Below are 12,043 nucleotides of genomic sequence, written 5' to 3'. Positions count from 1 at the left end.
GAAGCTCCAGACTATAAATTGGTCAGATGGAGGTATTATGGATGCTTCCTTGAACCTCTGAGGCTCTCAAGGCAGTGCAAGAGGTTTACTCACTGGGAAAGAAAAAAAAATGATTTATTGTTTCTTCGCGACACAAAACTGAGCATTCCTCGAGTGTCCTCCCCTTTTGTCCATGAAGAAGCCGATAAGCAGCATTCATGTTAATTTGCGAAGCAACAGAGGGGAGGAATATGGAACCCCTATTTACAGAAGAGTAGGCAGAGAATGAGAGGACCATCTGTGGTGCATTAGCCACCAGTGCACCCGAGAGCTAAAGCCTGAGCCGAGAAAGCACAGACCACAAATACATAAATAGCACAAACACGCACGCGCGCATACACAAATCATCCCGGCTACCTGGATTTAGAAGACAATGGCACATTGGCAGACAAGCAGCATAATCATATAAATATGTGCATGCATGTACACACACAACCTGGGCTGAAAAGACAATGGCACGACAGCAATCCAAAGAAAACACACATGTACGCACACACACACATTTTTTTACTGGGCTGGAGGCCCATGCGTATGGACTGGCTGAGCCTGCTTGGGGTGCTGGGGAGTCTGGGCTAATGCTAAAGCAGGCAGCAAGGCTTTAGGGTAGGGGGTGTTATCTCCAACTCTGCAGAGACTGTCACTGATGTGCTGCACCGTGAGCTGCAGGCAAGAGGAAACAGACAGGAGAATAATGTAAAATGTGGGAGCATGTACACGCAGGGAGAAACACTTGCATGCCTGCCGCTGAGTATGTCCAAAGCCTGGCTGTCTGGCCAAACAAAACAATTGTAAATTGGCTAAAGCAATAACAACAAAAACAGATAAACATAATAAAAGTTCATCTGCACAAAATAATTACATCTTTATTTATTTATATATATATTTATATATATATATATATAAGGTAGGTAGGTAGGGGTGTGTGTGTGAGAAAATAAAAATTAAGAATTATAAAATGGTTTTTGTCCAGTCAGTGTGAGCGGATCCGGATCTGTCAACAGCTATTCCTTTGCACACTTGTTCATCACCTTTGTGGAGAGCCGAAATCTAAGACGTCATGGATGTGACATTAATATTCACAAGCTCACCTGATGTAAGAGTGCACAGGGCGAGAGCTCAGACTGACTGCTACAGAGACAACCCGCAGTAGGACTTCACTGCCCACGCTGCCTGATTGAGGAACTGCTGAACCATGTCTTCAAAGGTCTGACTGGGGACGTGAACCACATGCAAAACTAGCTCCTGCAGCAAACACCACATAAAATGCCTTATACCTTCTGAACAGGGGCTACCTTCTATTGAGGTTGCGATGTTAAAACAAACAAACAGAAAACCCCAGCAGGTTACCATGGGGAAATTGGAGATACATACACAGAGACAGAGAGAACGCACAGACACAAATTATAATGCCGAATTACCCTAACTAGAAATAGTTTTTAATAATTTGCCATGCTGCAAAAGGTTGACCACTACAGGAGTGTCTCTCTGCTGGATTTGCCACACCAGCAGGAGTTCAGGCATTTTGTGAGCTACCATTTGCTGGTACAGGGCCACCAGACTCTCCACATCACCTCCTTCACACACCCTCACTCATTCACACACACCCTTGCGTGCGCACACATACACTTTCACACCCTCGCACGGACGCACCCACCTTTACGCCCTACTTGCATACAAACGGACAAAAGTCTCAACCAGCGTCATTTTCAAACAAACAAGTCCAACATCAGCTGTTCCTTGTTTCAGAAGGTAAGAACAGACCAATCTATTTAAGAAAAACCTTGTTTTATTCAACAAAAATGTTTGTGACTGTGCAACAGTGTCATTTCCGTTGCTGCTGCAAGAGTGGTAGGAAATCTATGGAGAGAAAAAGCAGCTCCTTCAAGAAGACTTTGTTATGCAACACCCAAAAGGGCACATCAGTAAAGGCTTTAACTCAACTGTTTACGGACAGGGTGCAAGCAACAGCTAGACATGGGGACACGTTTGCCAGGTGTCGTTATTGTGGCTTGCAGATATTTTTTCATTTTGTCAAGCATCTTTTCAGTGGGAAATTGATGCAAAATGCATATGGTTCTGAGTGAATATAAATTCTTTAAATTGCTATATGATCATTTTGACTGTCCCTCTCGCGCGCTTTCATTTTTATATATGCAGTATGAAAAAAAAAAAAGTCTAACAGCATTTTTCTAGACTAAAAAAATATAACCTAGGCAGGTGATTACAGATGTTTTCAGTGGTAAGATTACGCTATTGCTAAACTTATTAATTCTCATAGGCCTATACTGTAGATACAGATGGATGGATGGATGAATGGGTGGCTGGATGTTCAGTCTGGTCAAGCTGAACCTGCATCTTCCTACACTGGAGAATGCTGAGAGATCATGGGCTGTCACTATTCACAAAAAGGAGCGTTGCCCTGGAAACAGCCCAGAGGTGCCTTCTTAGAGTGGTGTATATACGTGCATGGGGAAATTACGGGGACACCTGTCAGAAATTCCAACGACACAGTAGTCATGGGCGAGTGGTGTTTATTTTATTAAAAAAAAAAAAAAAAAAAAAAAAAAAAAAAAAAAAATTAATTAGCATACTGCAACCAGAAGTAAAAGACACACTAGCACACGCTCACGCATGCACACTTTCTCTCCCTCATACGCACACTCTGGCTCACGCTCGCGCACACAGACACGTGCTGTGAAACTTTCACGATTAATTCAGTGAAATTAATACTTATGTAATTTTCAAAGTGTGATGACTGAGATTGTTGAGAAAACGTTGACAAGATTGCAGCTAGAGAGAAGAGCTTATAGAAATGAATGGTAGAAATATCACTTTCATGAAAGTGTTACAACGAAGTGAGTTGAGGCAGGACACACCCCGTTATGCGCAACATTTATTTAGGGCAAATCTAACCTTAGCACATTAACCTTAGCACAGTTGATGGTTGGATAATTAAACAAAGATGCGCAGGCAGAAAACATAAAACATGGAGCCATGGATATACAAGCGGTATAAGCACCCAGAAAGATTGGTGAGGAAATAGAGAGAGATGCAATTGGGAAAGGCTTGTATACAAAGCATGAAACAAAGGCAGAGAGAAATGAAACTATGGGAACCGTGAATAAAGCACACGCTACAGGATTTTGAAAATCGGAGCACGTCACTTAACGTCAGGCACCACCATCACTACTTGCCTACACTGCACTGGTTATTATTTTTGTACATCCAAAGTCTGCTGAATTCACAGAAGCCCAAATCACACAAACACTCTACCTCTCACCATGCAGGACAATCAAAGAGAGCAGACCTTTGGTGGACATAACAAGGGGGCCACTGTCAGGTAGGATGGGGCTTTCCTCTGCTCAAGCTGGTTATTTAATAGAAATTGTATTTGATTCTTATGTTTTACTATAAGAGAGAGAAAAATAAACTACCAAATATGGGTCCAAGAAAATATCATTGTAGGCATTTTAAGAAAAAAGGTTTCATAAAAGAAAAAAAGCAATAAGGACTACTTTCACTGAATGTAGATATGTTTGTTTTTGTGGTGTGTGTGTGGGCGTGAGAGACAGACTGAAGAGAAAGTAGCTCAGAAGATGAACAGCACAATTAAACAAGCCTTCCATGCATCACTGAGAACCTCTGGCCAGAAGGACTGCAGACATCAGCAGAACAATCGCATAACACATACAACCTGCTCAATCCCAAAGTTGTACTGGTAACACGTGTGAAGAGAGTCACAGCACCTCAGATTTGGAATTACATTTTATGAAATTTTTGTGGGTGCGCACACTGCTTCTTTGTGCAGTGCACGCATGCGTGCGCACACACACACACACACCCACCCTAAAGTACGGATCATAGGGCAGAATAACAATAAAACTTCAGAGATGCACTTTATCACAAGGGTCCAGTACTGCCTCATTACGAAAGGTCCTTCCCAGAGGAGGCCAAGATAATATGCTGCTTTAGAATTGTAAATGCTCCCATTATTATATTTAGATTGCATCATTCAATATCTTGTGCTAAGCTGTGGCCACAGACAAAGAGGCTTCGCTGTGAGTTCTGTGGCATGGACTGACAAACAGACATCCACAGACTGCTTCTAGACGTTCTTATTCATTTAAAATTACAAATACAATGAGGCAGAAACCTCATTTGCAATGTAGCCTTGTGTGGATATAGATAAGTAAACCCAATATCCACCAACATCCCAATCACTACAAAATGTCAGTATAAAAGCTTTTTCTCATGCCATACATTAGATTAGCACTGCACCACAAACACACAATAACTCAGAGCTTGAACCAGCCCGTGCACAAGCTTATAAACGCATTGGCTCCCTTCATCAGGCCTTAGCTTTGGGAAACGTAACACCAAGACCAGTTTCCTCACCCAATCAAAGCAGAGATGTTTGCTTTGGTCTGTGTGTGTTTTTCCAGTGCCAGACAAGAGATTCACTGGCTCTATACACACGATAAGCACCTATCGGAGAAAACAGCTGCATTTTATCATAACAAAGAGCCCTGGTTTACACTGCTCGAAAGAGCACTCCTTTAGAGGTTTCATCCTAACTTACTGGCTCAAAGTTTCAACAGAAAAAACATGAGTGTTGGATTATAACTGCTCTGGGTCTTAGATTTTTAACAGGAGTCATTCATCCAAGACAGAGCAGTGCAGCTGTGACATTTAAATGTTTGAACATGTGTATCTGACTGGTCCCCTCACATACTCAATGAACAGTCTCCTACAGCAACAGGACAGCGATCTCACAGCACGTTCAAATGAACAAATATCCCTATGTGAGGTTGGACGATTACCTGGTACTACCCGCAAAACACCTGTGCCTCAACCTCTGAATCCACTGGACAAAAGAGGGGGAAAAAGGTGTCACCATGCTCCAGCTGTCCAGATGAAAGGAGAGAGAGAGAGAGAGCGCGTGTGTGTGCGCGCATGGGTGTATGTAGGTGTGTAGTGGGGCATGACAGGGAAATCTCTTCTGTCTGTGTGTGTGTGTGTGTGTCCATTCTCAGTACAAACAGACTTGAAGGGTGCATGGCAAATCTCTGAATAATTTACAGATCTCTAAGCTCTGGCCAGCCAGCATCTGGTAAAACACCAACCGCTCGAGGCGATTACAACAGTGGTAAAAACAAATCCAAGATGAAGTGACTGTACAGATCACTAGTGGGCCTTTCAAGAAAGAAAAATTCTTAATGCAAGTATGGAATGGCGTTTCTGGGATACTTTTAATATGACATGGTGGGAGGGGAAGGGGCTTATCTTAAGTCTGTGCTCCTGCTGTGACTGGAACACCATTTAGCATGATCTCATGCTAACAGACAGCACTAGCCCCGTGTCCCTAGATCTACACCTGTCAAACATGAATAAGCACTGAGTCAGCGGAGCCACTGAAACTCTGGACGCTGACAGCGTGCAGGCATCTCAGTGTGTCCCTCTCGGCGTCACACTCCCACTCGCCCACACACCTGCAGATTAGGTGAAGAGGACTAGAAACAACCCAGGTGAGAACAAATAACGAAGAGCATACTCTGTTCTTTCATCTCCAGGACGGACACTTTGGAAACTGCAGTTTCAAAAGGCAGAAAAAAGTATGCTGATTCTCAGTTATGCTTTCAATAAAAGATTTCAAAAACAAAGTTTAATAAATAAATATAAATAAATAAATAAATAAAAATACATCAGTACATGACCTAAACGTGTAGTTATGCCTTGGGAAATAAGATATTTCTCTGATATTGCTTACATAGATTTACAACAACATCTAGGGATTAATAGGAATATTCTACAATTTGGCAGCCAAATTCAATCAACATGGAGAAAAAAATTCATTTTACACCACACTCCATGGATACACACACACACACACGTGCGCGCGTGCACACAGCTCCTTTCTTTTGGTAATGAAAAGAGATCAAGAACAGAAGCTCTAGTGCGCTCTGAACTGACAGCATCGAGATGCATTCCCAAACCCAACAAAATAGACCTAAAATGTATTAGCCAGTACCTGATGGGAACTGCAGCTTTCAATGAGAGATACAGAGTGAGGCACATAGAGCTCATTGGAGCAAAACAAGTAAACACTGCATTATTTATATGCAAACTGGGACAGAGACTGTGAGAGACACAGGGACATAGTCTACAGTCTATATGAAATACCCTGGTATGCAGGTTTTTCACCCCAGTGGATTTTATAATAAGGGCAACAATGCAAGCCTTGCTGAGGGGGGGGAAGAGGATCAAATTAAAGTGGATCAAATTCCCAAAGTTTCATCCAAACTTCAGCAAAGAGCTGCTTAGTGAGAAACAGAGTTAGGTGGATATTTGGCAAGAGACTGCAAACTGTTTCGTATGAGCGTTGATATTTCACACAGAGCATGTTAACAGCAGAGCTTCTGCTAAAGCAGTGAAGCCGTAACGACTGTGAGCACCAGTAAACTGGTCAATAAACGGGTGCCTTCGGCCCCAAGCACCCAGCGGAGCCACGAGACTAAATGTTTCCTTTGCCATGAAAGCACTGCAGACTCCCTCCAAACCAAAAGACAGCATCAAAGAGTGTGGGGTCAAGGAATCAAAACTCCTCAAAGTGTGAAGTTGAAGAGGATGAGTTGTAATCTTTCATAAAGATTTGGTGAAGATTTTTACATACAGCTGTGGGGAGCTGTCCTCAGAGCAGTACTGTACATGGGCATTATCGAGGATACAGCTACCAAAAAAAGCCTTTGCTCTCAGCAGATTAACATGTGAACTACTGAACTACTCACATGTGCCAGCTACAGGGCTCATGCAAATTGTCAAAAAACAGTTTATGCAAAAACAAACAGTTTACTTACAAAAACTGACCTCTGTCTCCATGATAAAGGAAAACTTATCTATTATAAATGATGAGGTGCATGCCAATCAATAACCTCCTCATAAGGCTCAAGGTGCAGAGTAAAGAGGTGCAGGTAACAATCATCCACCTGTGGCTACAACTCTAAGGCATCCCAACACATGAGCTCATGGAATAAATAAGATAACGAACAAACGGTTAAATCAGCCATGTATTGACCATTTAACTACAATGATCAACATCACAACAGAGACCATATTTAACAGACAGAGAGAGAGAGAGAGAGAGAGAGACAGGCACACACTTACAGTACTATAGAAAGAGGGTGACTCTGGGTGGCACTCTGACCTGGTAACAAAAACATGACTCAGAAATGACCTCTGTCCTCCAACTCTCTCTGCTTCCATCCTGTTACAACATCCACTTCCTCTCCCTCCTAGCTGTCTTTCTCTGTTCTCTGACTGCTGCATCCCAACAGGACCAACACAATGCAGCACATCCTTATATTTGCATGACTGGGTGCTCACAATCGCAAACACACACAAAAACACTAAAAGGCCCAGAGTAATAATTTAAACATGACACAGTAAACACAGTTAGATGCATTATATTGCCTGCATTATTTGTATGACCTAAAGGCAAGCTGAGCAGCAGCATTATTAGCCAAGGCATACTAGAACAGCATAATAAAGAGCACCTTCTTAATAAATAACAAACAAAAAGTTCACAACTTTTAAACATTAATCAAAACCAAGAACCACTGCAATACATTATGAACAGCCACATGTCAGGGTAAACAAATCCTCAGCCGTTGCTTCCAGTCTACCATTATCAGTATTAAAAGAAAACCTTGCACACGAACATCTGAGTGCTATACATCATGCTTTACTGTCTGACCAGTCTATGTTCAAATGACTGGATCACAGCTAGCAGCACTTTGAAAAAGCCAGTCTGCATACCAGCCAGAGCTAATGACATAAGTTAGCTGCTGACTCACCCCTCATCTGCAGCAGATTTACAATAATGTTATAACAATTTAAAGAGGCTAATAAAATAAACAGTTTACATATAAATGTTCCAAATATTTTAAAAAAACAAAACAAAACAATAAACTGTGGAAATGTACACGATAAACTCACGCCCCTCTTATTCAAAAATGCAAACAATTTTATCACTGAAATAAGTTAACTTCGAAAGCAATATAGAAGTAGCCTTTTTTTATTGTAGAACTGACACCCAACTCTCATTACCTGGAAAACACCTATGGAATGCCAAACCCAAGGACACGTCGTGCCCTTTTAAAGTACAGATGCCTTTTGCAGGAAGTAAAACATTTGACAACAGTAATTACATAAACACTTGTAGGCAAAAGGCAACCCCGTATGACGAGCCATTTCATAACAAGCTAAATTGCAACATGAGCATTTGGTACATGCGACCGTAATTCTTTATTATGGAAGCGTGCACTCCTTCAGAAACTCAGAACGGTCGAAATTATTCTACAATGGTTTACTGAAAGTGGAAATAGTCGTTTTTTTCCGTCACTATTCAGGCAATTCATGTGCCGCGTGGCTTGATTTTATCAACGGCTAAAAATCTAATCGCAAACAACTTAACTAAACTCAGAGCAGTCGATTTCAACATGTGCTCGGTCCGCGCTACGCACGTCGCTTAAAGGCTGCAGAACAACTTTCAAGGGGCTGCCGTTCCACACTTCCAACTCGCCCTCGCAAACTTCAGACATACAAACGATCCCTTAAAATGTCCCCGATTTTGATTCAAATTATACAAAGCGTATGCGCATTTAATACCATAGCGAAGGAACGGGGAGACATGAGCAGAGCTGGCGAAACGCTATAACGCCGACGACTGTAAGCGAGCGGGCAAAAAAGGTAGGTAGGACAGCTATAGCTGGCTAACTCGTGTGCTGCCCAATACCGTTAGCTCAGCAAAGCATGCAGCAAACATTAAGAGACTGCAGCATCTGTACAATCTGTATATTTGCGTGTGTGTGTGTGTGTGTGTAATATATATATATATATATATATATATATATATATATATATATATATATATATATATATATATATATAGACACACAATTCTGGAAATAAGTTTTTTGTGATGGGATGCGCTGCCGGTTGGCCGACATTCTACTAAAAACCTAGAGCTAACCATGTTAGCTTTAGCTAGCTTACTAACTAGTCCGCATCGCCTGCTACTAGTTAAAAAGTTTCCACCTGTTAACTTTCAAATTAACAGAAATAGTATTAACTGGTCTTGAGTCGTCCCGTCCATGTTAGCTAGCTAGTTAGGGTAACACCATCTGAAAAAGCTACACTGCCAAGCAGGTTATCAATAACATAAACGTGTCCAATTTGGGAACTGTTTACTACAGATAGCCGGTTACTTCCGATGAGAATACTAAAAAATATCTCCACCAGGTACTTATTTAGTATTTAAAAACATTACGAGATAGTCATGGACAAATTAACTTGACGCCTTTGTATGTGGAAGCCTGTTAGCAAGGTAGCTAGCTCATCCTGTAGCCTACCTGGACCTGACAAAACAACAGGAGTACCGATGCCTCTCGAGCTAGCTAGCATTAGCTTGGTCGCTACATCTCGCCTGGATCAGGTCTTTCGCTAGCTAGCGTTGGGTTAGCCCTGGGCAAAAAAGTAATTACATAGTTGTCCACGGAATTAAACATCGTCTCACGTAAACTATAGTTTCAAAAACAACAGTCGGACCTGCCTGCCAATTATGCTAACTAAGTTAGCTACCAAACAACACAGTGCCCTTTCTCACTTCATGTTAGCATGCTAGCTAACCTGAGCTAACGGCTAACGTAGCCTCACACGGGTCGCTCAGCGGCTTCCGACACCACAGCTACTTACAAACCCCAAAACCCAACACCCCGGGCTCGCTTACCTCACGCAACGTTGCACGGTAACCGAAAAGGCGGCCGCGGTGTTTGGAAACGAACAAAATCCCGACCTCCGTCCAGAGTGGGAGAGGGGGTTTCGTGGTAGTCACCGGCGCCTCGCGCTCCCTCCGGGCTCGTAGCTAGGTAACACTCCCACGTTAGCCGACCGCGAGCCAATATACCCGCTCGCTACACGCGGGTCATGTATCGGGACAGGTCTCGAAGAGTTGCTCTCCTTCATATAAAATGCCGAGGTATTGGTGTGGGGGGGTGCCAGTCGACACTTGAGGAAACAACGCCAGGGGAGCACGCAGACCGAGCTCGCGACGCTCTTTACCCCGCGCGAGCACAATCGCTTTTTTCGAACCTATTCGGAGGCTTGTAGTCGCAGGATGATGATGTTGGCAAGACGACGACGACGACACTCCCCTCCCAATCCAGCGTCGCCTGGCCGTGACGCAATCTATGTGGGGTGAACATATTTTAGTAAGCTGGGAAGGACCGCAAAGGAAACCGTTCCACGTTTAGTTTTGGTCTCTTACATTATGTTTATGTTATTGAGTTAGTATGAGCCCTACATAGGATCAGCGTATCAATAAAGGTTTATTGAGAAACGGTATTTTTTGAAGACCTTCCTGCGTTTTGAACCACGATACATGGGTCACATGTCTTTCCTCTACTTTTGGTTATGGTGTCTCCGGTTAATTCTTATGTTCATTATCTTTGATCTACCAGAAACAAGCTGAAACACAGAAGAATGTGTTTCTAAGAAGCATGGGATTGACACTGGCATGCTGCCAACCAAAGCTGAAAAGAATGCATCAGGCCAGCAAGAGCTTCGAGACAGAGACCTAAGACAGCAGACAATATAGCCCGTGCTAAAAGCTAATAGAGGAGTCATATTCAGCAATGTCTAATGTTATTTATTATATCAGTTTACTGCTATGAGACATATTCTTACTCAGGAACCTATCTTTTTTTCAGATGTATACCTGTATCAATTATTTGTGTTAAGATCTTGAACGTTGTTTAACAAAGAACACTTTTATCTCCTTGCAGAGTACTTCAAAAGCAATGCGTGCACACACAGCCTCACATTTAACTTTCATTGAGATTAACAGGAACTCAGTGGAAGACAGACCAGACGAGGCTTGGAGGGGGGAAAATATAACAAATGAGTTCCATCTGGTGCTGTTTTTCAACACTATCATAACACAAAGCAGTAGGAGAAAAAAAAAAAAAAAAAAGTTCCCTTGCAATGCTCAACAGCAGGACCTTTCACTCCTGAAACACTGGACCTCTCTCCTCACGCTTCGCAGTCAAGCTCCTCTTTGTTCCAAGTTCCCACTTGGAAGTAAACAATGTGTTTTTCTGGTCCTATCTTTTTCCAGACCTGTGGTGAGCCAGAGGGGAGTCAGAGTGCAGAGGAAGCCCGTGATGTCATAGAGGGAGCAAGAGAACCAGAAAAAGGATCGTGAGGAATGTTCACCGCCAGTCCACAAGACAGTTTTATGTTGCTTCCTTCACAAAGACCCTTATTTAGAACATGCAGTCCATCAAAGATCCAAGGACAGATACGACGCTCGAGAGGCAGTTATTTCAACCTGAATGGATATTTTAACCAGTCTAAACTGAAAACGCCATCATGTACATGCAAATTTCTAGTAATTGCAATGGCTTAAACTGTAGACCTACAGTCTATCTAGGTACTTATTAGGTAACGAGCAATAAAGGCTAGCACCTGGGGGTTGACTGCGGTGGAGGGAGTGTGATTTATTAAACTGCGGTCTTCACTGTGGTGATGCAGCGTCAGATGTGAGATGAGGAGGAGGCTAGGATCACGGCCATACTTCTGCTCCTCAGTCACGACGCACCAGACGTCAGAGCACAGAGCCGAACAATCAGTCGCGGGCACACTTGTGCGTACGCACAGCTGGGGCACGAGAGAAACGGCTCTTCATCACCCAGCCGTCATGTACATTTATGGCATTTCGCAGAGACACCCTTATCTGGAGCATCTTACAAAAGTGCTTGAGTTGCCTACTCAGAGTATCCTTATCTTGTACAAACAGGCTAGACTCTTTTCTCTCTTTCATGGTTTGGATTAATGACAAAAAAAAAAAGACCAAATGGGAAAGGGAAGAATGTGGGACGGAACGATTGAGAAAAGGAAGAGAGTAGTGACCCTGGGAAGAGCAACCCAGCTCTCTCCGTGGAGGAGCCCC

The 12,043-nt window shown here is 42.8% G+C and overlaps 1 protein-coding gene and 1 long non-coding RNA gene across 2 annotated transcripts in view; one reads left to right on the top strand and one right to left on the bottom strand.

Moving 5' to 3' along the window:
* The window catches only part of LOC113582221 (uncharacterized), a 56,914-nt gene extending 46,466 nt beyond the window's left edge, over positions 1-10,448 (bottom strand). The window contains exon 1 of the mRNA XM_081714690.1: positions 9,824-10,448. The gene's annotated coding sequence lies outside the window, so the exon portion shown is untranslated. The remainder of the gene's footprint in view (positions 1-9,823) is intronic.
* Positions 7,163-11,570, top strand: LOC113582220 (uncharacterized). The gene is made up of 2 exons (XR_003411143.2): positions 7,163-8,784; positions 11,210-11,570. It is a non-coding gene; the product is annotated as an uncharacterized LOC113582220 (long non-coding RNA).
* Positions 11,571-12,043: the final 473 nt, after the last annotated feature.

Source organism: Electrophorus electricus, chromosome 5 (assembly GCF_041902795.1).
Source record: "Electrophorus electricus isolate QZ-2024a chromosome 5, ASM4190279v1, whole genome shotgun sequence".
Lineage (NCBI taxonomy): Eukaryota > Metazoa > Chordata > Actinopteri > Gymnotiformes > Gymnotidae > Electrophorus > Electrophorus electricus.
The sequence above is the reverse complement of the archived record's forward strand: the minus strand, read 5'-3'. Positions and strand labels throughout refer to the sequence as shown.